At 40.0% G+C, this 27,777-nt stretch overlaps 1 protein-coding gene across 1 annotated transcript in view; it reads right to left on the bottom strand.

Annotated features, from left to right (window-relative positions):
- The window catches only part of LOC114652123 (tight junction protein ZO-2-like), a 253,598-nt gene extending 227,727 nt beyond the window's left edge, over positions 1 to 25,871 (bottom strand). The window contains exon 1 of the mRNA XM_051927776.1: positions 25,559 to 25,871. The gene's annotated coding sequence lies outside the window, so the exon portion shown is untranslated. The remainder of the gene's footprint in view (positions 1 to 25,558) is intronic.
- Positions 25,872 to 27,777: the final 1,906 nt, after the last annotated feature.

The raw sequence follows: 27,777 nt of genomic DNA, 5'->3' as shown, positions 1-27,777 counted from the left end.
GCATTCTTCATCCTACCTTTAAAAATAAATACAGAAATAGCCTGAAGTTAGAAGCAGAACTGTACTGGAACCTGACACTAATGACACTATAAAACATAAAGCCACTAATGACACTATAAAAATTAGAATGACAATCAATCTTCACATTGACTATGTGTTATGTCCCTCTTTTTTAACCTGAAGCCATATGTAACTTGTTATTGTTCCACTTCTTTTGATCTGGAATTATGTGTAACTGTGTAATGTTTTTTAAATTAAAAATATGGACATTTTGGCTTGTACCATTTGTGTTCCTTGTGAAACAATGCTACTATTCTTGCAGTAAAAATAATTTAAAAAGATCTTGATGTATATACTGTAAGAAAAACTAAAACATATACAGAACTACAAACAAAACTTTCTTAATCACTTGTTAATCACTATTTTACTTTTAGTTGAGTGGTGGCTCTGAGGCTAAGGATCTGCGCTGGTATTCTGAAGGTTGCCGGTTCGAATCCCCATCACTGCCAAAAGAGATGCTATTCTGCTGGGCCTTTGAGCAAGGCCCTTAACCTTCAATTGCTCCAGGGGCGCTGTACAATGGCTGACCCTGTGCTCTGACCCCAAGGGGTATGCGAAAAATCAAGTAATTTCCTTCAGGATTAATAAAGTATAATAATAAAAAAAAAAAAAGTTTAGTATTTAACAATAGGAAATGAGGATACTTCAAAATAAATTCACAGAAGTGGTACAACAAGAAAAGATTGAAAACCCCTGATGCAGAAGTACCTCATAACATTTAATCACATATGTTTCAAATGTCTGCTGTAGTTAAGCATTTGCAAATTCATGGATTATTACTACTGCTAACTGTAACCATGATTCAAGATCATGCTCTGCTTCACAGCATTGTCTTTCTAATAGTGGAGGCCCTAACCAGATGGTGTAATACTTTATGGGGGCCTGATTTAAAGTCTGAGGATCTCTGATCCATTATTCCATCAACAATGGCAGAGAAAGACGAAATTTATGATGATTGCTTTTGATTTAAAACTTCCCCTGATGGTTCAAAGGACAAAATTCTCCATACTTGGTTTATCACTAAAAAGCAAAACATGCATGATGCTGCTGTTAAAAACTCTGACATTAAGCAGCAAAATCTATGGCAGATTGCAAACCATGAAAGAAAAACTCAACTTATGTCAATGAATGAAACAATATCTAAAGCATTAATTACCAGTATTTACTACAAAATAAATCACATCAGACTACAGACCTCCATATATAATTGAAGATACAGGGTTCAGAGACATCACTTAGCAAGCTCTGATAATTCTTACACATTACCTTCACATGGGACAATTATGTCACATATCAAGGATTTATATGAAAGGTACAAGTCTTTGCAGCTTGAGTAGCTAAAAAAACTGCACAGCAGTCACATTCACAGGGTACAACTGGACGTTGCTAAACTACCTTGGTTAAACATATGATTAATAAAGACATATTTTGTAATTGATTTCAATTAAAATTTTTAAATCATTTGACAGCCCTTACATAGTATATATACTGGACACCTCGATAATGGAAGGACCAGGGGAAAGAGTTTATAACGGTCACTTTCTCCCCCTGAACGCTAGAGGGCAGTCCCCCCCTGGCTGGCAGTAGAGCCATGGGTTTGAAGCATGGAAGCTCAACCCTACTGGGCCCCGCGGCCACCACCAAGGGGTGTCTGGACCTTTGCCGAGGCCTATTTAGCAGCACTTCTGCCACACCCAGAAATGCTGCTGCAAGAAGCTTGTTGGACACCTGGAGTCCTTCCTGGTGTCCTATAAAAGGAGCCAGCCACCACTACTCATGGGTCAAACATCAGACATCATCAGCTGAGGCGTAGCGGATGTTCGCCAACTGGCCAACCAACCAATCAGAAGTGTTACCTGATAGGTAACCACCCAAATAATTAAATTGCGATTCAGACCTAAGAATGTATGAGAGGTTGGACACTAAGGAGGGAGAAAATTACCTGTACTGATTGGCTAAACAAAGGGAGCGAGCTGAGAAAGATGTGCAGCAGGTTAGGGTGATAAATGATAAAGATGGAAACATACTCACAAGCGAGGAGAGTGTTTGAGCAGATGGAAACAGTACTTTGAGATGAATGAAGAGAATAAGACAGAGAGAAGGTTTAAAGATGTGGCGATAGTGAATCAGGAAGTGCAACGGATAACCAAGGAGGAAGTAAGGACATCTATGAAGAGGATGAAAGTGAGAGGATGCCTGAGGAGTGGAGAAGTGTACTAGTACTGATTTTTAAGAATAAGGGTGTGTGCAGAGCTGTAGTAACTACAGGGGGACAAAATTGATGAGCCTCAGCATAAAGTTATGGGAAAGAGTAGTGGAAACTAGGCTAAGAAGGGAGGTGATGATTAGTGAGCAGCAGTACGGTTTCATGCCAGGAAAGAGCACCACAGATGCAATGTTTCCTCTGATGGTGTTGATGGAGAAATATAGAGAAGGCCAGAAGGAGCTGCATTGCGTTTTTGTGGACCTGGAGAATGCATGACAGGGTGCCTCGAGAGGAGCTGTGGTATAGTATAAGGACGTCAGGAGAGGCAGAGAAGTACGTATGAGTTGTAAAAGATATGTACGAGGGAAGTTTGACAGTGGTGAGGTCTGCAGTAAGCGTGACGGATGCATTCAACGTGGAGGTGGGATTACATCAGGGATCGGCTCTGAGCCTTTTCTTATTTGCAATGGTGATGGACAGGTTGACAGACAAGATTAGGCAGGAATCCCCATGGACTATGGTGTTTGCTGATGACATTGTGGTCTGTAGCGAGAGTAGGGAGCAGGTTGAGGAGACCCAGGAGAGGAAGAGATATGCTCTAGAGAGGAGAGAACTGAAGAAGGTTAGTAGGAACAAGACAGAAAACGTGTGTGTAAGTGAGAAGGAGATCAGTGGAATGGTGAGGATGCAGGGAGTAGAGTTGGCGAAGGTGGATGAGTTTAAATACTTGGGATCAACAGTACAGAGTAATGGGGATTGTGGAAAAGAGGGGAAAAAGAGAGTATAGGCAGGGTGGAATGGGTGGAGAAGAGTGTCAGGAGTAATTTGTGACAGATGGATATCAGCAAGAATGAAAGGGAAGGTCTACAGGACGTTAGTGAGACCAGCTATGTTATATGGGTCGGAGACGGTGGCACTGACCAAAAAACAGGAGACAGAGCTGGAGGTGGCAGAGTTAAAGATGTTAAGATTTGCATTGTGTGTGACGAGGATGGACAGGATTAGAAATGTGTACATTAGAGGGTCAGCTCAGATTGGACATTATGGAGACAAAGTCAGAGAGGCGAGATTGCATTGGTTTGGACATGTGCAGAGGAGAGATGCTGGGTATACTGGGAAAATGATGCTAAAGATAGAGCTGCCAGGCAAGAGGAAAAGAGGAAGGCCTAAGAGAAGGTTTACAGATGTGTTGAGAGAGGACATACAGGTGATAAGTGTAACAGAACAAGATTCAGAGGACAGGAAGATATAGAAAAAGATGATCCGGTGTGGTAACCCCTAACAGGAGTAGCCAAAAGAAAAAGAAGACCTAAGAATGTAATACTCCGATATTCACCCTGTCAAATAAATGAAACAGCCGCCGTGATGCAATGTCAGAATATATATATATATATATATATATTATATATATATATGTTACGGCCAAAACCCGAAATCAACCAAAGCGGGAAGTGTCCGGCCAAATCAGGAAATGGCCAATGTCGCTGTAAATTGACTGGCCAATGTCCGATCTTTTCCTTGATTTTGGGATTTGGCCAGCCAGTTTGACAAATGGCATGGGGCGAGCGGCCAAAGTCGGAAGAAAAAAGGCTTGAGCAGCGATTTGTTGCGCACTTAGTAGTGTAGCCTTGGCAGGTCTTGTTCAGAAAGCGGATGCCACTTGGTTGTTTCACAATAATTAAGATTAGGTATATAAGTAGGTTTCACATTTCTGTTATCATTTTAGCGCTAAAATAGCGACTTAACATCAAGGAACCTTTTTATTGACCTTAAGGTTAGTGTTTGGAAGAGGAGAAGTCCGTCTCAAGTGGCGTCTGCTTTCTGAACGTGACCTGCCTTGAGCAGTTTAGTGCAGAATGGAAAACTCACTTCTGAATCTGCATCTGAAATTTTTAAGCATCTTTGCACCTTAAGCAGACAGTCTTACATCAGCGCATCAAATTTTGGCCAGGGAGTTCTCGCCACTTCGCGAAATGGCCAGCCAAAGTAGCATATACACTGGTCATTTCTAGTAATTCAGACTTTGGCCACACCTCTCGGCCAAAATGCTAAATGGCCAGCCAATTCAGGAACTGGCCGAACTTCAGGTTTTGGCCGCAACACACATACATACATACATACATACATACATACATACATACACGTATACGTATACATATACATATACAGTAATCCTTCCTCAATCGCGGGGGTTGCGTTCCGGAACCCCCCACGAAAGGTGAAAATTGTCATGCTTGGGTCACAGATTTGCACAGAAACACAGGAGGTTGTAGAGAGACAGGAACTTTATTCAAACACTGCAAACAAACATTTGTCTCTTTTTCAAAAGTTTAAACTGTGCTCCATGACAAGACGGAGATGACAGTTCCGTCTCACAATTAAAAGAATGCAAACATATCTTGCTCTTCAAAGGAGTGCGTGTCAGGAGCAGAGAATGTCAGAGAGAGAGAAAAAAGCAAACAATCAAAAATCAATAGGGCTGTCTGGCTTTTAAGTATGCGAAGCACCGCCAGACAAAGCAGGTGCAAGGAAGGCAGCAATGTGAAGGTAGTCTTTCAGCATTTTTTAGAGGAGCATCCGTATCCTCTAGGCCAGTTTGCGAACAGCCCCTCTGCTCACATCCCCTCCGTCAGGAGCAGAGAATGTCAGAGAGAGTGACAGAGACAGAGAAAAACAAACAATGAAAAATCAATACGTGCCGTTCGAGCTTTTAAGTATGCGAAGCACCGTGCGGGAAGCATGTCGCTTGACAAAGCAGCTGCATGGAAGGGAGCAATGTGAAGATAATCTTTCAGCATTCTTAGACGAGCATCCGTATCCTCTAGGGGTGCGAACAGCTCCCCTGCTCACACCCCCTCCGTCAGGAGCAGAGAATGTCAGAGCAAGAGAGAGAGAGAGAGAAAAGCAAACAATCAAAAATCAATATGTGCCATTCGAGCTTTTAAGTATGCGAAGCACCATGCGGGAAGCATATAGCTTGACAAAGCAGCCACATGTAAGCCCAGCAAGGAAGGGAGCAATGTGAAGGTAATCTTTCAGCATTTTTTGAGGAGCGGCCGTATCCTCTAGGGGTGCGAACAGCCCCCGTGCTCACAATATATTTGAGGAGTTTTATTTAATACGTAATACGCACTCTGGTTGGGTAGCTTCTCAGCCATCTGCCAATAGCATCCCTTGTATGAAATCAACTGGGCAAACCAACTGAGGAAGCATGTACCAGAAATTAAAAGACCCATTGTCCACAGAAATCCGCGAACCAGCAAAAAATCTGCGATACATATTTAAATATGCTTACATATAAAATCCGCGATAGAGTCAAGCCACGAAAGTCGAAGCGCAATATAGCGAGGGATTACTGTACTGTATATATTATATATATATATATATATATATATATATATATATATATATATATACACACACACACACACACCCTCCTATGTTATTTGTTCATTTATGTATCTTTTTTGTTTTTTTTTAGATAGTATTTTGTCTGTTCTGAAGTATTTCTTTAAACTTTTCCTGGTTTTCACCCCTCTCTGCTATTCCCAATAGCTCAGACACACCTTCAGCTACTACCACAGATCTGTTTTCTTTCTGTTCTTTCCTCTACCATAACTACAGGCCACCAGAGTAAGCTGCCAGTAGGGGAGTCCCTCTCTCCATGTGCACTCTGATAGCCTTTGAACCACCCATTACAGCCAGCCTGCTCATTCTTCCCTCCCGCTGTAATGTAGCCACTGTTTCAGGGCAAGAAGAACACAATTGACATATCTGGAATATTCTTCCCCCAGCTCCAGACAAGGCACGCTCTCTTCCAAATGTAATCACGTATCCTAAGTGATATACAGAAAAAAGTATGCCTATGGTGCATTAGAGCATGCTCCCAACCTCCTACTCTCTACAGTGCATGCTGAAGCAGAGCAAAGAATCCTCCTGAACTATCCTGCTTTCTCTATTTGTTCCATTCTGTTGGGTGTTCATGGGTGTGCTAAAATAAACTGGATATAACTGCTGTCATCTTTCTGCAAACTATTTTGTTCAACACTCAGTCTTTCATATCCAAACCAATTCCAGACAACTGACTTAATGTTAGTCTTTTTTTAATTTTGGAACAAGCTCATTTGTATGTGAGACGTCGCTCATCATATCTTTTATATTAATGTGTTTTGACTGCACACATGGCGATCAGTTGGTCAAACCTCTACTGTTTAACTGTTCTATTTGGCAATAGAAAAATGTAATTTTAGTGTTTAAATATCACTTTGAAACATTAATTTTAAAATCTGATTTATTAAAAAAAAAAAAAAACAGACCTATTCTGTAGAGACATGTAAAATAACAATTTCATTGTACTATGTACACATGGAAATAAACTTGACTCATTCTTGTATAAAAGATGTGTAAACTATAGACATCATCAATGGTCACTTCTGGTAATCTGTTAACATCTGCAAGACTGAATGAAAAATAACAATGACTCAGATGTCTCTTACCATAAATCTGTCTTGCAGTATTACATTATGATGTTCCATTTATTAATTTTCTGTAACAATATTGTTCATTTTACGATGGCAGGAGCTGGAGCCTATCCTGGCAAAATGGTGTCCTAGGTAGGAAACAGCCATAGATGGATTACAATTACACTGCAAGACACACTCACGTTCTCATATTTGGCCAATTTACAGTAACCACTCGATCTATTATGCTGCTTTTTGGTATATCAGAAGGAAACCAAAGCACACAATGAAAATATCCTTAGACAAAAAAAAATAAATATCAGGGCTGGGTTTCTGAACCTAGTCTACTAGAATTGTGAGGCTACAGCACGGACCACTCTTTCTATGCTATTTACAAGGCTTATATCATTCCCATCACCTCATTTACAGGAAGACGTCAATCAGTAAAATGAAAACAGAACAGTAATTTAATTAAAAATAATGACCCATCTCAAATTTGTCTTTACACTTTTTAAAAAATCCTGATATAAAGTAAGTTGCATTTATTTATTAAGGATAATTTGTACTTGTTGCCAAAAGCATCTTATAAATCAATAGATCAGATATTGTCACACATGGGGCATTGACATGCTTAGGATAAGGCAGCAAGTCAGTGATGAGGTTCTAAATAAAAACCTTACTGTTTAACGACCAGCAACTGATTCTATGCAATGTGCTGCTAGCACTAAAAGTAATGAAGTTATCCATTGTATTTGTATATAACCTCACCTTCATGACTTAAGTCAGCATTAAAGTAACTCATAAAAAATGTATTGAAGAACATAGGCCCTATGCATTTATTTTTTATGTTAAAATGTGGTACACTTTCTGATTATGTACATAAAAGTAGCATAAACAGGCTACTTCCAAAAAAATCCCTTAAAAGAAATTAAAAATTCAAGAAAGTCCATATCCATATACTTTTTTTTTAATTTATGCAGAACTCAAACAGCACTCTGATTTGTAAGAGCACAAAAAGTGTTTCAAATAAGCACACAAGAGTACTTATCCTGTCACTGCATGTTTAGAAGATGCACTAAACCAGTGCTGCCTGGTAATACCTTCTTATATTTTAATGGGATACAGTGTAGATGAACACAACTGGGACATTTGTTCCAAAGAGAATTTTATAGCTTAGTACATTTGAAGCTGAGTTTGTAGGTTTACATTTGAAAAGTAATTACTTAAAGTAGCTGCCCTGATTTGAACTAAAAAGTTTATTTTGTTTGTAAATGAACAGCAATCCCACAACCCTGAACAAGTTAGGTAATGGATTTATGGATGAAATGCGCCAAAACTACAATATACAGAAATCTTTTTCCAAAAACAAAATAATATGCCATTTTTGCTAATATAACACTGACCAGAAATAGTTACTTTTCTGTACAGAAAAATCCACGGCAGAGAGTAATTTTAAAAATGCACTTGCAAATAACAAAAAAGAAGTAGAAGTGTGAGTTGTATATAATTTTATCCTAAAACAAAAGGTATAAAAGTAATTTCTCCTATCACAAGTTTCTATGGCAAAAAACATCAAAATCTAGAAGCTGAGTGAATATGAAAACTCCATTTGAACAGTGTGAAGTATGTGCTATGAGTGTGTAGTGCTAACCTTGTTCTAGTACATTATGTGGGATTTTGTTAATTTTTAATCATTATTATGAATTTTGATTTTTTTTTATCATTATGCTCAAGTGATACTACTAGTACTTAATTTGGCTTTTCTGGTGTCACCATTTTGTGTTCATTTTTCATGTCCATAAGCTGATACATGTTTATAAGCAAATAATATGCGTTAGTGGCACTAAACATTTTTTGGCTAGACAGCATAAAATTTGAGCAAATATTAATTGACATTAAAACTTAATGTAGTTATTGCTATGTGTTAAGCCTCAACCTATATTATATTTTGAATGAATACTTATGAACCATATATGGGATTTTAGAGACTTCAGCTTAGGCCTTGGCTGCTTGCTCTCTACAGACTACACCAAGTAAAATAAAGGGACCCTAACACCTTTTAACTATCCAAGTTTAGCATTAACGTTTTTCAAGCTAAACTACAAGTCAAAGGACAGCACTAGGGTTAGATTCTGTTTTTCATATAAATTTATATATTGCTTGAGCACAACTCTCTCATAAAGTCTTCCCTTACTTTCACAAAGTTAGGACAACAGTTATGATGCCATGAGTCACATGATATGTGCATCACACGCACAGCAATCACATAGCATCGCTGTGACAGAAACAAAAAATGACACCATCCAAGTGGGTGGGGAAAGCAAACTGATACAATTATGACAATAATGCAAACAAGCACGAAAGATAAAACTCTATCTGTGCAATCCTGATAAAATGTGTGTGCTGGTTGATACATACGTAACTATCACAGTGTCATAATAATTTAGATCTTTTAAGAAAACCCTTTATTGCCTCCGCACACTTGCTACTAATCTTAAATTCCATCCATCCATCCATTATCCAACCCGCTATATCCTAACTACAGGGTCACGGGGGTCTGCTGGAGCCAATCCCAACCAACACAGGGCGCAAGGCAGGAAACAAACCCACAGGCAGGGCGCCAGCCCACCACAGTAATCTTAAATTATTACCTTTAATTAATGTTTGACATTTTCAACAATGCCTTCACACTTTTGACATTTTCAAGGATGCAGATTCAAGTTTATGACAAGGAAAATGCCACAATGCCAAAGCCAGAGGCAGTTGAGAAGGGCTATAGGCTTTCATGTTCAGGAGATGGAGCCTTGTCAAGCATTGGTTGCTCAAATTAATACTCTAGCTATTTAGCACATTCTGTATAAGCTTACAGTACAAATGCTGGTAAGGTCATTGTGCCACTTTTGAGCTGCAAGGACACAGTCTTTCTTTGTAGCAGGCTTTAGTATGGCAGTAAGGGGTGCTCAAAAAGGGAGTACTGGAGCAGTGCTCAATGCAGTGTAATGTGCCTACATAAAGTGCTAGCCAGTGATTTCAGATCCTAAAAATGATTATAGCCAGAGGTACAGATGATGACTTCCCAATAAAAATATATGTATTATTTACAGACCAAGGAACAGAGGAAGAGGAACTAAGCAAAAGATATTGAAGGAAAAGCCAAAACAAATCAGACTGCTTACAGAGGTGGTGAGAGGGAAGTATCAAGAGGAAGCATTTAATACAAAAAAATGTAACTTGTGATCATACTATCTTTTTACATTACAAATAGGAATGTAATGATAAAAAAAATGTACTTATGATCATACTGCCTTTTTACATTACAAATAGAAATGTAGTGATATATTGTGCAATGAAATTTTGAGACTCGAAGCTACGATTAAATACATCGTGCATATATAGATGTTGATCCAATGAATCTGTTTCTCTAACCACTAACAAAACGTTATGCATGCTCTCTTCTTCTTATATGCTCTTTTTTTAACAACAGAGGGTGCAGTCAGCATCATAAATGCAGTAACAAGCCCTTGCCTTATTTTAAATGAGTGTAGCTAAGCGCAGAGTAACCTAAATAATAATGGAGTCAGACGACTTAGAAAATGAAGATGCCCTGTTGTTTTTTAAGTGTGCTCTCTGGTAGCATTTCGGATTTCCTGTAAAAGGACAAAATTGTGAGAAAATAGTTGATAAGAAAAAGACAATTTGCAAGTACTACAAGAGAGTTTTGACATAAGTTACAGCAAACACTACAAACATGTTGAACCATGTACAATGCCATCACATTGACAAACAGAAATCACCACCTGCAAAGAAGCAATTGCCTGAAGGCCAAACATCTCTGACAAATTTATTTGCAGCACCACTTCCATAGTCGAATGCAAAGACCAAAGAAATAATAAAATGTACTGATGTTTTTTATTGCAAAGGATACAAGACCATTTTCAGTCGTTGAGAACGAAGGGTTTCGGCGGCTCATGAACACGCTAGAGACGAAGTACAGTATTCCCTCACTCCTGCACTTTAGTGGCACTGTATTTCCGGCCCTGCGTGACGAGGATAAATTGAGCATGAGGGGATTCCTGAAAAATGTAGAGAGCATCGCAATAACCGCAGACAGCTGGACCTCCAGGGCAAACCAGTTATATCACAATCACAGCCCATGCTAGCACCAGCAACTGGGGCTCAAATGACAGAAACATCTCTGCCTTAAAATTTCTCCTGCACTGATACTATGTTCTAAACAAGTGTTGAAGCACTAAAGTTCAATTTAATTGGTGCTAATTAATTGGTAACTGGTGCACAGAGAAAATCATTAAGTAAAGTGATGAGATTTATGGTATGGTTTGTTGAAAGTTAGGAAACTGGGTTAACCACAGATATCAAAGGGTTTAAGGCAAGATTCTGATTTAAGAGATGCTGAAACTGAGGTACTACAGAAATCAGAGTTGGACATGCTGATCTTTTTAATTTGTATAAACACTAGCTGTGTTACCCGGCTTTGCCAGGGAAATTTCCAAATGCAATGGGCCTTATATATACATAGTTGGTTAATCGGATGTATCATAATTACTATATAAATAACTCAGTACTTTTTTCTATACAAAAAAAAAATTCCAACTGGGGCTAATATTATTAGTTTAGTGGTGCTCAACAGTCTTGAATATGCTACACCTATATACAATTGCACATGACTAAAATATCCCTGCCTTTGATCAATTCTTGCTTTTCCTTGCAACTGCCCTTGGCTTTTGGTGATGGCCATTGTAAAACTAAACTTTTAGAGGAAACTGCATTATTTTAAAACAGGAAATCAGTATGAATAATGGGAATTTTTTACTATTTTTGGTTTAATTATAATTATTGCTATCATTAGATGTTAACGATTTTCATTTGTTTATGCCGTTCCCTCAAGCATTACTTTTTGTGATTTTCATCAGTTTTAAAGCTTCTTTCTGTTTTGTTTTTTTGCCCTAGTCAAATCCAGCCAAAGAAGCTGTAACACTGAATCATGTTATACTTTATTACAAAGAGCAATGTTGTTTAAAGGATGCACATTTAGGCAGTGAAATGAATTAATGTTTTAATGTTGGGGTTGTTTCCTGTAGTGGTTCAAGTGGTACAAAATAGTAATTGGTACTATGGATTGGAGGCTTTTTAAACGGAGTGCATACAGCCCACTTTAAACAATGGTTTTCTCCCTCTAAATGAACTGTAGTGACGTCTTTGTTGGTAGAGAAAAAAAAAACACACAAGAGTCTAACATGCAAACAATGAAAGGAATAACTTTTTATGAACGAATGAGGATCAAACAGGAGAGAAGATTGTACAGACGAGAGCATACAAAAAGAAATAATTAACCTAAAGAATTACATATTCATCCAGTAAAATATTTCAATACTACCAATACAATTTTATTAAATAAAATTTTCACTTAAAAGTTTAAATTTCGTATTACACAGTTCACAGCAATACGCCACATGTCAATATGTAGCACTTGTGTTAATTTTCTTGATTTATACATAGTGACAAAGGTGCATGGGAGTGGGAGGAAAGTGGTTGGGGGGGGGGGGGGGGGGGGTCTATGGCAGTCCTGGTGCATGCTAGAGAAAAGTTGAGAAGGTAATAATTACGCTCCCTTTTTTTTTTCATTTCAAGTTTCTGCAAGAAGATCGAACCAATGTCATATCACATAAGTGCTAAATAAGTTATCTTTGAGTGGCACTAAAACCAAAATAAGTCTCTAGTAAAGGCATCACTAAATGGCGGACTGGGGCCAAGTGACAGCACTATCCAGACCATGACACATTTCTAATAAAAGAATGAGTATGACTGCCAACAGCATTTTTTTCCCTTTTTGAGGAGTGCACTTCTATTCGTGCCACTCAACAGAGAGTGAATCAATGTGATTGTTACAGTGCATGGGTAAAATGTGCAGATGCCACAGAACGAAATGCCAGAAACAAAAGAGTGATGGGGAGCATTGGCTTGTTCCAAAAAAAGGAAAGTACACAGACAACTGAACTTTCAAAGATGAATGGACAAACCAATATATGTTCGTTCTTCCTGCAGGTAGGCCAAAACCAGTTTTGTCTCATGTGTTCTGCAACCATGGCTTTAGTAAAAAGTAGCAATGTGAAACGCCACTATGAGAGAAAACATGGATCATTTGCGTAAGCATATCCACGGCAGTCCAAAGTGAGGGCATGTAAAATAACAAACTGAGTACCCACTATGATAGATCCACTGGAGTCCTCTCACATTCAATTACAGCCCAACAGAGTGTAAATGAATGTTCAATTAAAGTAGCATGGATTTTGGGGCAACATAAAAAAACATTTTCTTTTGGAACCATTGTAAAGGAGTGCTCTTTTTAGCTTTATGGTTCGATTTTCTTTTATTTAAAATGTAAATGTGATAAATGTAGATCTATCTTTTATTAAATAAGAGTTGTTTATTTATTTTATATGTCATGTTAAAGATAGTTATTTCTATTCCATACAAGTACAAGGCCAATTCAGTTCAAAGGGTCTACATGTTTAAAGTCCTTACTGAAAATTGAAAATAATTATTGTTGAAATGCCATGGTAATTTTCCTTTTTTATTTTTTTAATATCAATTTGTTGGTAGAGAAAAAAAACACACAAGAGTCTAACATGCAATATTAATATTAATTGTTGGTAGATATTAATATTAATATTAATATCAATATCAATATTAATGCTGGGGAACGTCTGGCGGAGAAACCGGTCAGAAAGATCTTTAACTGCCACCTCCGGCAGAACTTTAACCTCATTCAGAGGGAGGCGAAAGTCATTGAGTCTGAATGGGCCATGTTCCGAGCCTCCATTGTCAAAGCATCAGAATGCAGCTGTGGCTGTAAAGTTGCCAGTGCCTCTCGTGGTGGAAATCCACGAACCCGGTGGTGGACACCTAAGGTGTCAAGCAGGGCCGGATTAAGAGCTGTGGGGGCCCGTAGCACATTTCAAATTTGGGGGCCCTTTTGGTCTGCATCATCTGAAGTTTAGATTCTGAACAGTTCAAACCGGACTAAATAATTATTTTACTCTCGATTATAATAAGAATCTTATAATATTTATGTGAATTTTATGTGTTGGGCCCCTAAAGTTTTGTTGTGTAAGAAATTTACAGTTTAAAAACGTAAAGATAATATTTTTAAAGACCAGTTTTTCAATGCTACACTTTTTCATTAAATATTGGGTCCACCATTTGGGGGCCCCCGAAATTGTGGGGCCCGTAGCATATGCTACATGTGCCTATTGGTTAATCCGGCACTAGTGTCAAGCTGAAGAAAGAATCCTATCAGGGCTAGTTGACCAGTGGGACTCCAGAGGCAGCTGAGGGGTACCGGCGGGTCAAGCGTGTGGCGGCATCGGCTGTTGCAGAGGCAAAAATTCGGGCATTGGAGGAGTTTGGGGAAGCCATGGAAAATGACTTTCGGTCGGCACCAAAAAGGTTCTGGCAAACCGTCAGGCGCCTCAGGAGGGGAAAGTGGTGCTCCACCAACACTGTGTACAGTGGAGATGGGGCCCTGCTGACTTCAACTGCAGACATTATTGACCGGTGGAAGGAATACTTCGAGGATCTTCTCAATCCCACCAGCATGTCTTCCTTAGAGGAAGCAGAGCTGAAGGACTGCGGGGTGGGGGGGGCCTATCCATATCAGGGGCACAGGTCACCGAGGTAGTTAAAAAGCTCCGAGGTGGCAGGGCCCCTGGGGTGGACGAGGTTCACCCTGGGTTCCTCAAGGCTCTGGATGTTGTGGGGGTGTCCTGGTTGACACGTCTTTGCAACATCGCATAAACCTCTGGATTGGCAAACCGGGGTGGTGGTCCCCCTTTTTAAGAAGGGTTACCAGAGGATGTGCTCCAACTATAGGGGGATCACACTCCTCAGCCTCCCCGGTAAGGTCTATTCAGGGGTGCTGGGGAAGAGAGTTCGGTCGATGGAAGAATCTCAGATTCAGGAGGAACAATGAGGATTCCGTCCTGGCCATGGAACACTGGACCAGCTCTACACCCTGGCCAGGATCCTGTAGGGGGCATGGGAGTTTGCCCAACCAGTCCACATGTGTTTTGTGGATTTGGAGAAGGCATTTGACCGTGTCCCTCGAAGCATCCTGTGGGGTGTGCTCCAAGAGTACGGGGTACAAGGCTCGTTGTTACAAGCCACTCAGTCCCTGTACAGGAGGAGCAGAAGCTTGATCTGCATTGCCAGTTATAAGTCGGACTTGTTTCCTGTTGAGGTTGGACTCCGCCAGGGCTGCCCTTTGTTACCAACTCTGTTCATAAGTTATATGGACAGAATTTCTAGGCGCAGCCAAGGAGCGGAGGGGGTCTTGTTCGGTGACCTCAGAACCTCGTCTCTGCTATTTATGGATGACGTCGTTCTGTTGGCTTCATCGGACAGTGACCTCCAGCTCTCACTGGAGAGGTTCGCAGCCGAGTGTGAAGCAGCAGGGAAGAGAGTCAGCACCTCTAAATCTGAGGCCATGGTTCTCAGCCGGAAAAGGGTGGAATGGTCTCTCCAGGTTGGGAACACATTCCTGCCTCAAGTGGAGGAGTTCAAGTATCTCGGGGTCTTGTTCATGAGTGAGGGAAGAATAGAGCGGGACGTTGACAGACGGATCGGTGCGGCATCTGCAGTAATGTGGGCTCTGCAATGGTCCGTTGTGGTGAAGAGAGAGCTGAGCCAAAAGGCGAGGCAGATGACTTACCAGTCGATCTACGTTCCTACCCTCACCTATGGCCACGAGCTTTGGGTAGTGACCGAAAGAGCAAGATTGCGGATACAAGCGGCCGAAATGAGTTTTCTCCGCAGGGTGGCTGGTCTTTCCCTTAGAGATAGGGTGAGGAGTTCAGTTATCCGGGAGAGACTCGGAGTGGAGTCACTGCTCCTCTGCATTGAGAGGAGTCAGTTGAGGTGGTTCAGGCATCTGGTTAGGATGCCCCCTGGACGCCTTCCTGGGGGGGGTGTTCCGGGCATGCCCCACTGGGCAACGCCTCGGGGGTCCTCCCAGTGGAGCTAGAGGAGGTGGCCGGGGAGAGGGAGGTCTGGGCTTCCCTGCTTAGGATGCTGCCCCCACGACCCAACCTCGGATAAGCGATGGATAATGGATGGATGGATTGGTGGATGGATGGATGGATATTTTTTTAATATACATTCGATGACTACATATATTGGGATCGGAATCATAGAACAAACATGAAGTTCGGACCTTTTATAGGAGAATATTTTGTTGGTTGGACCTCCTTAAATTTTAATTCAATACCCCTGCTCTAGTAACTCTGTACTTAACTTGCCAGTCTGCCAGGTAGCTTAAAATACTGACTGCCCTAATATATGACAAAATTCAACAAAATAGAAGTGTAATGAATATCCCTACCCATTATTACAGTTTGCAGTATCTTTGTTAATTTATGCAAAGAAAGCAACATAACCATCCAAGTAATGCACGGTGTCAGATTTAAGCAAGATAGCAGCTACGGAGATCTTTCTTAGCGTGTCAGGAGCAAAGGTATAGGTAGAGCAGTGTTTTCCAACCTTTTTTCTAAGGTGGCACACCTTTTGTAACCCAATAAATCACAAGGCAAACCACTATTCTACCTAACAAAAAAGCATTAAGTCTCTTTGGGCTCGTTTATACTGCATGCTCAGAATGCTTACACTCACGCAATATGACTGCTATGCGTTTCCAGCATTCTTTTCACACATCTTCTGAGCATGTTGTCAGAAATTAATGTGATGCATGCCCAAGTTGCAGTACCAACAAAAATATGTGTGGCATGTGTGTTCAAGTTTTGGTATGTGACGTCGGCATCATTGTTTACTATCAACATGTGACGGTAAGCTGCAATGCAGGTCCAACAGAATAAATCTGAATGCTTCGATGTTGGTTTGATGCTGTGAAGCAAATCATCAAACTTAACTGATAACATGTGACTGTATACATGGTGCTTTTCTTAACCCATTTCTCACACAGGCGATACAAGCGTTGCATATTCCCTATCGTAATGACAAAATACATTTAAATGTCTCACATACCATCTTCTGTGTCGCAGTTGTCAACTTTTATTTTTTTTTTCATCTTCGCAATAGCTTCAGAACATAAAGATTTTTATCTTTAAAATCTTCCTTCTCACAACTTACAACATAGCGAAACCGGACAATGTTTTCTCACCGTGATGACTTCTCGCACTGCCAATTGGTAGAATCCTCCAGATTTACTTAAAGTATACACACAAGTATAGACAGTTCACTGCTTGTGTAGCAGCAGCATCCTCAAGTGCATGCCTTGCATAGTGTTAAGTATATCCCCGGACTTACAGTAGATTTGCTAAACTATTCGAAAGAGTAGGACAGCGGGCAGCAAAAAAAGTAGCTCTGAGATTGCCATTCACAGACACAGCACTTAGTGAACACTTTGGATGTATTTCCTAGCTGGCTCATACCTTTGCCAACTCATACAGTCCTCTCTCTGCCTCACTCCACTGACCAGAGCAAACACAAAAACATAAAACATTTTAAAGTCCCTTCCTTTCAAAGATCCCAGAGTACAGTTTGGAAAGGATCTCTTACTCAACATTTCAGAAAAGGAGTGAAAGGTAGCCATGCACAGAATTCACTCAAGCTCCATGTGCACAAAGCATACAATTATTCAACTTAAAATCTTTTATTGAGCGCATTTTTTTAAATTGTCCAAAATATTTCCAGGGCAAGATCCAACCTGCAAATCGAGCTCCAGCCTTATTGGGCCACATATTTTGGGAGTTAACCAAATTAACATTCTGGACCAAAATCTTTGAAAGCCATTCAGACAGCCTTGGTGTCACAATCACTCCTAATCCATTAAGAGCTGTGTTTGGTGGACTCCCAGATGGGCTTAAGGTGGAAAAGGACAAACAAATCATAATTGTCTTTACCTCACTATTAGCACATAGACTTATCTTGCTCAACTAGAAGAATCCTAGCCCACCTCTTTTAAGTCAGTGGGTAACTGATGTTATATCCTATTTGAAATGGGAAAAAAATCAAATTCTCACTTAGAGGATCTGTTCAAAACATTTTTAAAACCTGGCTGGACCTAATCAATAACATTTTAGAATAAACTTTTATACTGGGGAAAAGGATTCTCTTCCTCCTTTCCTACTCTTGAAGTTTTACTCTGACACTGTTGGCCTTCCTCTCTTTCTCTTAGGTTGGGGTTCACCTGAATTTAGTTTAATGCAATGCTACTTCCTTTTAATAAGATCAATAAAAAAAAATTCAGGTTGTACTTGCTCAAATAGTATTTTGTTAAAAGTTCAGCTTTAAGGTTATTGTAAACTATGCAATTTTTTTTTTATTTCTTTGTGTTGATTCTACATTTAGTGATTCAGTGTGTATTTACCTCATGATTTATGTATTAATGTTATATTCAAATATTAATTTTAGATGTGATTAATTACATACATTTATGCGATTCATTTTTATTATTCAATTTTCAACCCTTACACACTCACACACACATACAGAGAGATAGATTTTGAAAAAAAAAAAACCAAATAATTCAATTCAGTTTTTTAAGTATACTTCTACTTATTACAGTAATTACAGATATGCGAGAAATGACATGCAACAAATACAACACATAATGTGAACAATTAAACAGAGAAACACTATGCAATTTATAAATATACTTATATGGTCTGTAACCCACGTAATTTGGAATGTAACAAATAAAAGGGTTGCATTTGCATTTGCAAAGGACACTAAATTTTAAGTGTTATAAAAAGCTTCAGGTCTGGAAAATGTATTCAGAGAAAACAGGAGAAACTTATTTTGGGTAAATGTTTTCTGTAAATAAACATGTTTTACACACAGCAAATTATATTGTATCTTTTCTGTTTACTCTCTATTCTCAACAATTGACCTAAATCAGAAAATGTGCTCATTAGTGACAGATAGGTTCCTCTCATAAACATTCCTTAGGTTTCTACACAGCTTACCATATATCTTTGATGTGAGTGACAGAGCCCCAAGTGCAACTATGACATGTCCTGCATCTAGACAGAATTTCCTTGAACAAACATCAGCATATACGTTATGTAGACATTTTGCATAAATTTTTGTATGTCTTGCTTGTGATGAAGGTTGGGAGCATGTGCGGAAAGCATGTTGCCACATCCACTACATGACAAACCACTTGTATTGAGACCCAAATACAGCCAGTGACACCTAAGCACCTCACTGGAACAGTGTGAAGTTTTTTTCATAGTGGCTGGAGTGCCAATCCTGCCACCAACTCCCAAGTTTTATCTTTAAGTTGGAGGACCTGCTTGCAGGGCTGGATAGAGATTAACGTCACATCCAGGACGAAGCAATTGCAAGTTAAGGGCCTTAATCAAGAGCCCAACAGAGTATAGTCACTTCTGCCGTTTGGCTTGTGATGAAATTTAATCAAAATAAGACACAATGTTATGTGGCAGTGAAAAGCAGACAACAGTATCTCATTTACCACCAAATGTTGTGTCTAACAATTCTAAAACTGTGCATACCAGAATGGACTAACTGGTGCCTATTCAGGAAGTCTTGTAGTGGCCTGAGCAGTATTTATTGTATTTTTCTTTATGTTATACCACTTGTTACCCTTCCTGTGTAATTTATATAATAATTCTTTCAGTTCATTGGAAGGGGCGACACTGCACTATACTAAACAAAATAAGTAAAACTATTGGTTATTTACACATTTGGTAATTACATAATTGCTGGGATGTTTTATCTGTAAATTCTTTTTTTTTTGTAACCTGTGTGTGCACAAACGGAATTAAACCCAGATCCCTCATACTTACAGACAGCATCACCACTATGCCACCCACTCCCTTTCACATAAAAAGAAAATCATAGACAAGTAAGAAAATGTACACATGGCATAACAGTCAGGTGAGTTTGAACACTTTGCAGCATTTTTAATTTTTCTAGTGACTTTATCAAAGAATTATTTACATCTTGTTTATTAAATATTCTTGCAACAGTGAGTCATTTTTCAGAAATAACAGTGACAACAGAATGTAACTACATGCGTTAATAATTTATAATATGTAGTTCATAACAGAGGCCATATAAGCTTGTGGGACTGAAACAGCTTTCACTGACAGCAGATTTCAGCTCAAATGATGAAAAAAATAGCATCAATTTTTGGTTATGAAGGGTCTATGGCTATCTGGAGTTCAAGTTTCTTTAAAGATAAAAACAAAAAAATTGAGACTTAATCTCTATTGAAGACTCAAGATAAAATTGTTCATTGCAAAAGCTCATGATGGATAGCACTTTCCCCAATAAATTACAGTGTCAGAGAAATATTGAATTATTATGATCTGCAGATAATGTAGCCATGAGGTTATTTCTAGTGTAACAGAAATCATGAGTACACATTTATTTGCTATGCAATGCATCTCCAAGAAACAGTTAGGGAGCTTATTCCCTGTTTTTTGGCTGCTTGTATTTCTTACTTTTACAGTCTTTAACATCATATAACTCACCCATTGCAATTTTAAGTAGCAAGAAAATTGAGCTGCTGAAACAGAGGTTGTGAAAACATAAACTGCTGCTACACGATTCTGCTGTTGTTTCCATGCTATAGGATATGTAAAGGACAAAAAGTCTACAAAATACGCATATTGAATTAACCCCTTCAAGGTAAATTTGAAACAGTAAACTAATAACTAAAATCTCACAATGTTTCTCAGTTTTAATGCTAAAGTGTTTGAAAAGTCACCAATGCTTTTCAATGGAAGTTTTCAAAATTTCAAAAATATATGGAGTGAACTGTATTTGAGATATTGTAATTAAAATTAAACCTCCTCTATGAGTTTCTTTGAAAAATAATGGAGTCTGCTGGGAGCCAAATTCTTTCATGTGGGCAGAAAGTTAGACAATCATAATGACAACGGGAGGTATTTTTGCATTATATACAAACACAGCTAATAAAAAAAATCAATAATATTTTAAAAACAACTCTTAAAACCACATAGGTTTGAATCAAGTTCTCAAACAAATCTCAAAGCTTCTCAAATAAATTAAATGAACATACAATGTAATGGGATTTCAGAAGGTCTATGGAAAACATTTCCTGAGACAGATAAGGCGGCCAAATATCCATCCATCCATTTTCCAACCCGCTGAATTCGAACACAGGGTCACGGGGGTCCGCTGGAGCCAATCCCAGCCAACACAGGGCACAAGGCAGGGAACCAATCCCGGGCAGGGTGCCAACCCACCACAGGCGGCCAAACATATTAGCAGCAAATAAAAACCCTGAAGCAAAAAAATGAATAAGAAATAGCAATAAAATAGACTAAATGGTATGGAGAGTGGCATGTTGGCCACAGAAATTAGTGGCCAACATGCCACCTGGGTTCAGATCCTGTCTGGTCACCATGCGACTGTGCGTAGTTCCCTGTGTCTGTGGGCTTTCCACTGGATGCTCTGGTCTCCTTCCATATTTCAAAGAATTGCAGGTTAAATTGACTATTGACTCTACACTGGCTCTGTTTGCTCAAGAGTAGTAGTATGTGTAGTCTGTATACTGCTGACTGGTGTTGCAACCAAGATTTGCTCCTACCTTGTTTATAATATTGCTGCTAGTAAGGGCTGTGGCTGCCCGTATTGCTGTAATAGATTAAGTTTGTTCACAAATGTGTAAACCAATGGTATGTTACAGAGTCATTGTCTACCAGGAAAAAAACTATTCGGGACATCTAATTTTGATACAGAAGGATTCTGTAACAAAAGGTTTCTCTCGGCAGGCTTGCAGGTGGAACTCTGTGGATCAGGTGGGTAATGTAGAATCTAAAATCATCTATTTTGATAATACAAGCAATGTTGACTAAAGTACTGTCACATGAAAAACACATAAGCCCAAAGGGCAAAAAAACCATCATGCCACAAAAACCAGGCACAACCTGAATTTGCTGTATACTACAGCTACTGATATGGAAAACCGTGAAAAAGTTGGTTCTGTGCCAGTACTGCAGATCAAGACTGTACAGTCGTGGCCAAAACCTTTGAGAATGACACAAGTGTTGGTTTTCACAAAGTTTGCTGCTTCAGTGTTTTCGAGACTCCAATTGGTTCAAAATGCGGCTGCAAGACTTTTAACTGGAAGCAGCAGAAGCCAACACATTACACCGATTTTAAAAACCCTACACTGGCTGCCGGTTAGCTTCAGAATTGATTTTAAGATACTCCTCCTAACCTATAAGGCACTAAATGGTCTAGCCCCTGCCTACTTGAGTGTCTTGCTCCATCGTCACAATCCCCTTCGTGTTCTTAGATCCGCAGATCAGCTGCTCCTAACCGTTCCCAAGGTACATTTTAAAGCTCGTGGTGAAAGGGCTTTTTCTGTCTGTGCACCCAAGCTCTGGAACTCCTTACCTTTTGTGGTTAGGCAAGCCACTTCAGTCACCACATTCAAATCACACCTAAAAACGCACTTCTTCACATTGGCTTTTAATTCTTAACCTGTCTTATTCCCACTTGCTTTTTGCTATTTCTGTTTTATTGGGTCCCCTGACCTGTTTTTTAGTGTCTCTGTTTTAATTCTCTCTTAATGTTTGTTTTTAATATTTTGCTTTTAGTCTTGCTTGTTTTAACTGTACAGCGCTTCGGTCAGTTGTAATGCTGTGTTTTTAAGCGCTTAACAAATAAAAATGGTATGGTATGGTATTTTCATGGAACAGTACAGCCACATAAATTAAAAAATTTTCTTCCCCTTTACTCATCTGCTCGTGTTTTTTTAATTCTATGTTTTTATTACATATTTATTTAAAATAACATTTCATTCTCAAACCTCCTTAATTCTATTTAGGCTCAGAAGGAACTGTTGGCAGCATTGGACAGGAGAGACACAGGGAAACAGACCTGGATGGAACTCCAGTTCATAAAATGGCTAACTCCTGCTCGCACTCACAGATAGCCAATTTGAAGTCGCCAGTTAACCTAACTTAAGGCTTTCAGGATGCTGGAGGACACCTGGAGTGACTGGTAGAAAACCCAAGCCAACATGGTGGAGTGCACAAACTCCAGACAAACAACAACCAGGTGCAACATTAGAACCCAGGAGGCTGTATCCAAAAGGTATGTAGTGTTAACTTTTGGGCTTATGTTCCGTCCTCATATTTATGTATTTCTTAGTTTTTTCCATCTACTTTGGATCTCAATGCAACCAATGAAACAAAGTAAAACATTCATTGCTTTACATTTATTTATACAAACTATATAAAGGGTGGCACAGGGTAGAACTGCTGCCTTGCAGAAAGAACACTAGGCCTCAATACCCAGGTGCCCCCTGCAAGGAGTTTGCACATTCTCCTCATTAGAACAGTTAGAACTTTAGAAAATTTAAAACAAGAACACACAATTCAGCCCAACAAACCTCACCAGCCCTAGCCAGTTAATTCTAAGTCTAGTTTTAAAGGTCCCTAAAGTCCTACTGTCTACCACACTACGTGGTAACTGATTCTATGAGTCTATAGTTTCTCTGTGTAAAGAAAAACTTCCTAATGTTTGTGTGAAACTTACCCTTAACCAGTTTCCAACTGTGTCCCCGTGTTCTTTATTAACTCATTTTAACGTACCTGTCTCAATTCACTGTACTAATTCCCTTCATAATTTTAAACACTCCAATCAAGACACCTCTTAATCTCCTTTTGCTTAAACTCAAAGGCTCAGCTCTGTTCATCTTTCCTCATAATACATCCCCTGCAGCCGTGGAATCAGCCTAGTCACTCTTCTCCGGACTTTTTCTAGCGGTTCTATATCTTTTTTGTAGCCTGGAGACCAAAACTGTACACAATACTCCTAAGGAGACCACATGTCCAAATGTGTTTTGTCCTGGTGGTCTGGTTTCCTCTCACAGTCCAAAGACATGCAAGTTTGGTGGACTGGTGATACTAAATTAACCCCTGATTGGCTAGCACCCAGTCTAAGGATTGTTCCTGCCTTGTGCCTAATGCTTGCTAGGATATGCTCCAAATTTCCTGCAACCCTGCACTACAGACAATGGATGGATATACATATTTTAACTGCATGCGAGTTCAGTGGTGAGTACATGATTCCAGAGGAATTGATTAGAATCCTGGACTGATCATTGTCCATCCATCCATTTTTCAACCCGCTATATATGGTCTGCTGGAGTCAATCCCAGCCAACACAGGGAGCAAGGCAGGAACAGCCTTGCCCACCGCAGGACACACACACACACACACCCCCAAACACCAAGCACACACTAGAGACAATTTAGGATCGCCAATGCACCTATCCTGCATGTCTTTGGACTGTGGGAGGAAACCCACGCAGACACGGGGAGAATAGGCAAACTCCACGTTGGGAGGACCCGGGAAGCAAACCCAGGTCTCCTTACTGCGAGGTAGCAGCGCTACCCACTGTGCCACCGTGCTGCCCACTGGTCATTGTGTTCCTGTGAATTTTGCACTTTGTCTCCAGATATTCATGGGTTTCCACCCTACATCCCAAATATGTAGATGCTAAATTAACAGGTGACACTAAATTGGTCTGGTGTGAAATCACAGAGTGTCCCCTATTATGGAATCCTCTCCAAAGCTGGTTTCTGCCTTGAGGCCGGTACTGTCAAGCCAAGCAGAGAACCTGAAAGTAGGTTTAGTAAACAGATAGTTACAACTTCAGGAGGAGGGGTCTTAGAAGGTAAATCAAACTGTTATATGGATGAGATCACGAGAGCAAAAGATGCATTTTTTGTCCATGAGCTCTTGCTGCATTATATAAAGTATACTTACATCTTGCCTGAAGAAGGGGCCTGAGTGGCCTCGAAAGCTTGCATTTTGTAATCTTTTTTAGTTAGCCAATAAAATGTGTCATTTTGCTTGATAAAACCAACAAAGTAAATGATGGGCTTCTCCAGTGTAATTTCTGAAATTCCATGTATGTTCTTTTTCATTAGAAACATTTTTTCGGAATTCCTGTATTGTGTTAATTTCTTTTTCTGATTAACATATTAGCAGTGTTGATGGCACTAGATTTAAAACCAAAATGTTCAATACCTGCTTGTTTGACCAACCTCAACTCGCTTCACCGTGCTCAAAAAATATCGTATGTCCTGATATTCTAATTAGCCTCGGGTGTAAACTACTCACAAAAAATTCAGTTGTGTTTTATGCAATGCCTAGTAAACATTTTATTTATTACACAAAACGCTGTAAGGTTGACTTTTATTGATAAATAGGTCTGATGTGATTGAGTGTGATAGCCTGACGTCCAGTCCAGATATAGCACTTGTCTTGCGCCTGCTCCTGAAAAAGATGGCTCAAAAACTGAGTGGATTGTTACGAAACCGAATACGGAAGCATTTCCATTTTTGCTTGTTTTTGCGTTACTTGGATTTGTTTAAGTGCTTGCCCTGGTGCTCCTATTGCGCTTCTCACAGAACTGTCTTTTATAAAGAATACCCAAAAAGGGAGCATTAAGTCCAACTATAAAGGGTGTTTTTTGCCCACTTAACCCTCACGGTCTTGTTGCTGGTCAAGTCTGACGCCTTTTTTAATGTAAAGCCGATAGATAGATAGATAGATAGATAGATAGATAGATAGATAGATAGATAGATAGATAGATAGATAGATATTTTCACTCCCTTCTCGCTCTCTATCGAAATGGACGAATCACGCCTGCCCAATCCAAGTCACCCACTACCGCTCTCTTCGAGTTGCTTCTTGAATGAGCTGCACACCTGGAAGGATCGCATTTCCAAGTCATGGAGTTGTTCTAAAGAGGTGAGATCGCAGAATAAAAAGAAAAAAACACTTACCGCTAATGTGCAGTTTACAAGACAGTAGTTCCCCGGTCCTAGAACACTTTAATTCGGACGCACTCGCGACTTTAGCGACTCGAGCAAAGCTCAGCTCGGTGGCTGGCCTCGGGTGTAGTCCTTAGACTTCTGCGCGCAGGTGAGTTCCGGCATCAGGCGGCGGCGCGCAAGGATTAAGGGGCGGGCTGAGTTTCAGTGTTTTTGTGTAAGAGTTTCGTTGAAGCCAAACAGTTCAAGCTCCAGGAGCACAGACAAGGAAAGTGACGTGCAAAGCTGATAAGAGCAGGAGCAGGCGCGACAAACTCGACTGAAACTCCGTGAGTGCGAATTCAAATGTGATTCTGTCGGATGAGTCTCAGATTTGTTGAGGTCCCAACGCCCCCTTGAAAGATGCGGTTAAAACCCCATTGAATTGTCTACGTTCCCCCATCCTAGAAGTACGAAGGTGGGCGTGAATTATAGGGACTAGCCATTGTTTACATTAAAAATAGCTCATGTATGCATCTTTCAGAAAGAGACCAAAATACTGCAGGTATTAACTAAACAAAGCTGCCAGGTGGGGCGGTACAATATCTTGAAATGTTTATCAAACATTCTTGTGGATTAAGCAATTTTTGGAGAAGCGGGTTTATTCTGGGCTTCTTTTATCAGCGGCCCCGTCTTCTAAGGCCGGCACTTATTTATTTAATGCCGTTCCACGCCCAAAACGCAAACAGCCTAACCCCCTTTTCTCACAAAATGCGTTTCTAAGTAGATTATAAAAATACTCCACCATGGTTTTGCACAATTTTCAATCCAAAATAAAATCGTTTAGTTTTTAAAATTTGCTGTGTGGTGTTTTTAGATCAGACTTAATGTTGATTTTGGGATAGTACAGTCGTGGAAAAACATTTTGAGAATGACCCCAAGTGTTGGTTTTCACAAAGTTTGCTGCTTCAGTGTTTTTAAATCAGTCAGAAGTTTCTATGGTATACTGATGTGAAATGCTTGTAATTATACAAGTTTCAAAGTCTTTATTGACAATTACATTAAGTTTATGCAAAGAGTCAATATTTGCAGTGTTAGCCCTTCTTTTTCAAGACCTCTGCAATTCGTCCTGGCATGCTGTCAATCACCTTCTGGGCCAAATCCGGACTGATGGCAGCCCATTCTTGCATAATCAATGCTTGGAGTTTGTCAGAATTTGTGGGGTTTTGTTTGTCCACCCGCCTTTTGAGGATTGACCACAAGTTCTCAATGGGATTAAGGTCTGGGGAGTTTCCTGGCTTGGACATAAAATTTCAATGTTTTGTTTCCCGAGCCACTTAGTTATCACTTTTGCCTTATGGCACAGTGCTCCATCCTGCTGGAAAAGGCATTGTTCATCACCAAATTGTTCTTGGATGGTCGGGAGAAGTTGCTCTCTGAGGATGTTTTGGTACCATTCTTTATTCATGGCTCGGTATCAGGGCAGCACCAGCGCTGAGCTTGCTCAGGAATGGCAGCAGGCAGGTGTGAGTACGTCTGCATGCACAGTGATGTGAAGACTGTTGGAGGATGGCCTGGTGTCAAGAGGGGCAGCAAAGAAGCCACTTCTCTCCAAGAAAAACATCAGGGACAGACTGATATTCTGCAATAGGTACAGGGATTGGACTGCTGAGGACTGGGGTGAAGTCATTTTCTCTGATGAGTCCACTTTCCAAATGCTTGGGGCATCCAGAAGAAAGATTGTCCGGAGAAGGAAAGTTCAGCACTACCATCAGTCCTGTGTCTCGCCAACAGTAAAGCATCCTGAGACCCTTCATGTGTGGGGTTGCTTGTCAGCCAAGGGAGTGGGCTAACTCACAATTTTGCCTAAGAACACAGCCATGAATAAAGAATGGTATCAAAACATCCTCCGAGAGCAACTTCTCTCAACCATCCAAGAATAGTTTGGTGACAAACAATGCCTTTTCCAGCAGGATGGAGCACCATGCCATAAGGCAAATGTGATAACTAAGTGGCTTGGGGAACAAAACATTTAAATTTTGGGTTCATGGCCAGGAAACTCCCCAGACCTTAACCCCATTGAGAACTTGTGGTCAATCTCAAAGAGGCAGGTGGACAAACAAAAACCCACAAATTCTGACAAACTCTAAGCATTGCTTATACAAGAATGGGCTGCCATCAGTCAGGATTTGGCCCAGAAGTTGATTGACAGCATGCCAGGGCAAATTGCAGAGGTCTTGAAAAAGAAGGGC

The sequence above is a fragment of the Erpetoichthys calabaricus genome, chromosome 5 (assembly GCF_900747795.2).
Source record: "Erpetoichthys calabaricus chromosome 5, fErpCal1.3, whole genome shotgun sequence".
NCBI classification, from domain to species: domain Eukaryota; kingdom Metazoa; phylum Chordata; class Cladistia; order Polypteriformes; family Polypteridae; genus Erpetoichthys; species Erpetoichthys calabaricus.
Note: the sequence above shows the minus strand (reverse complement) of the source record. Positions and strands in the feature narration are given on the sequence as shown.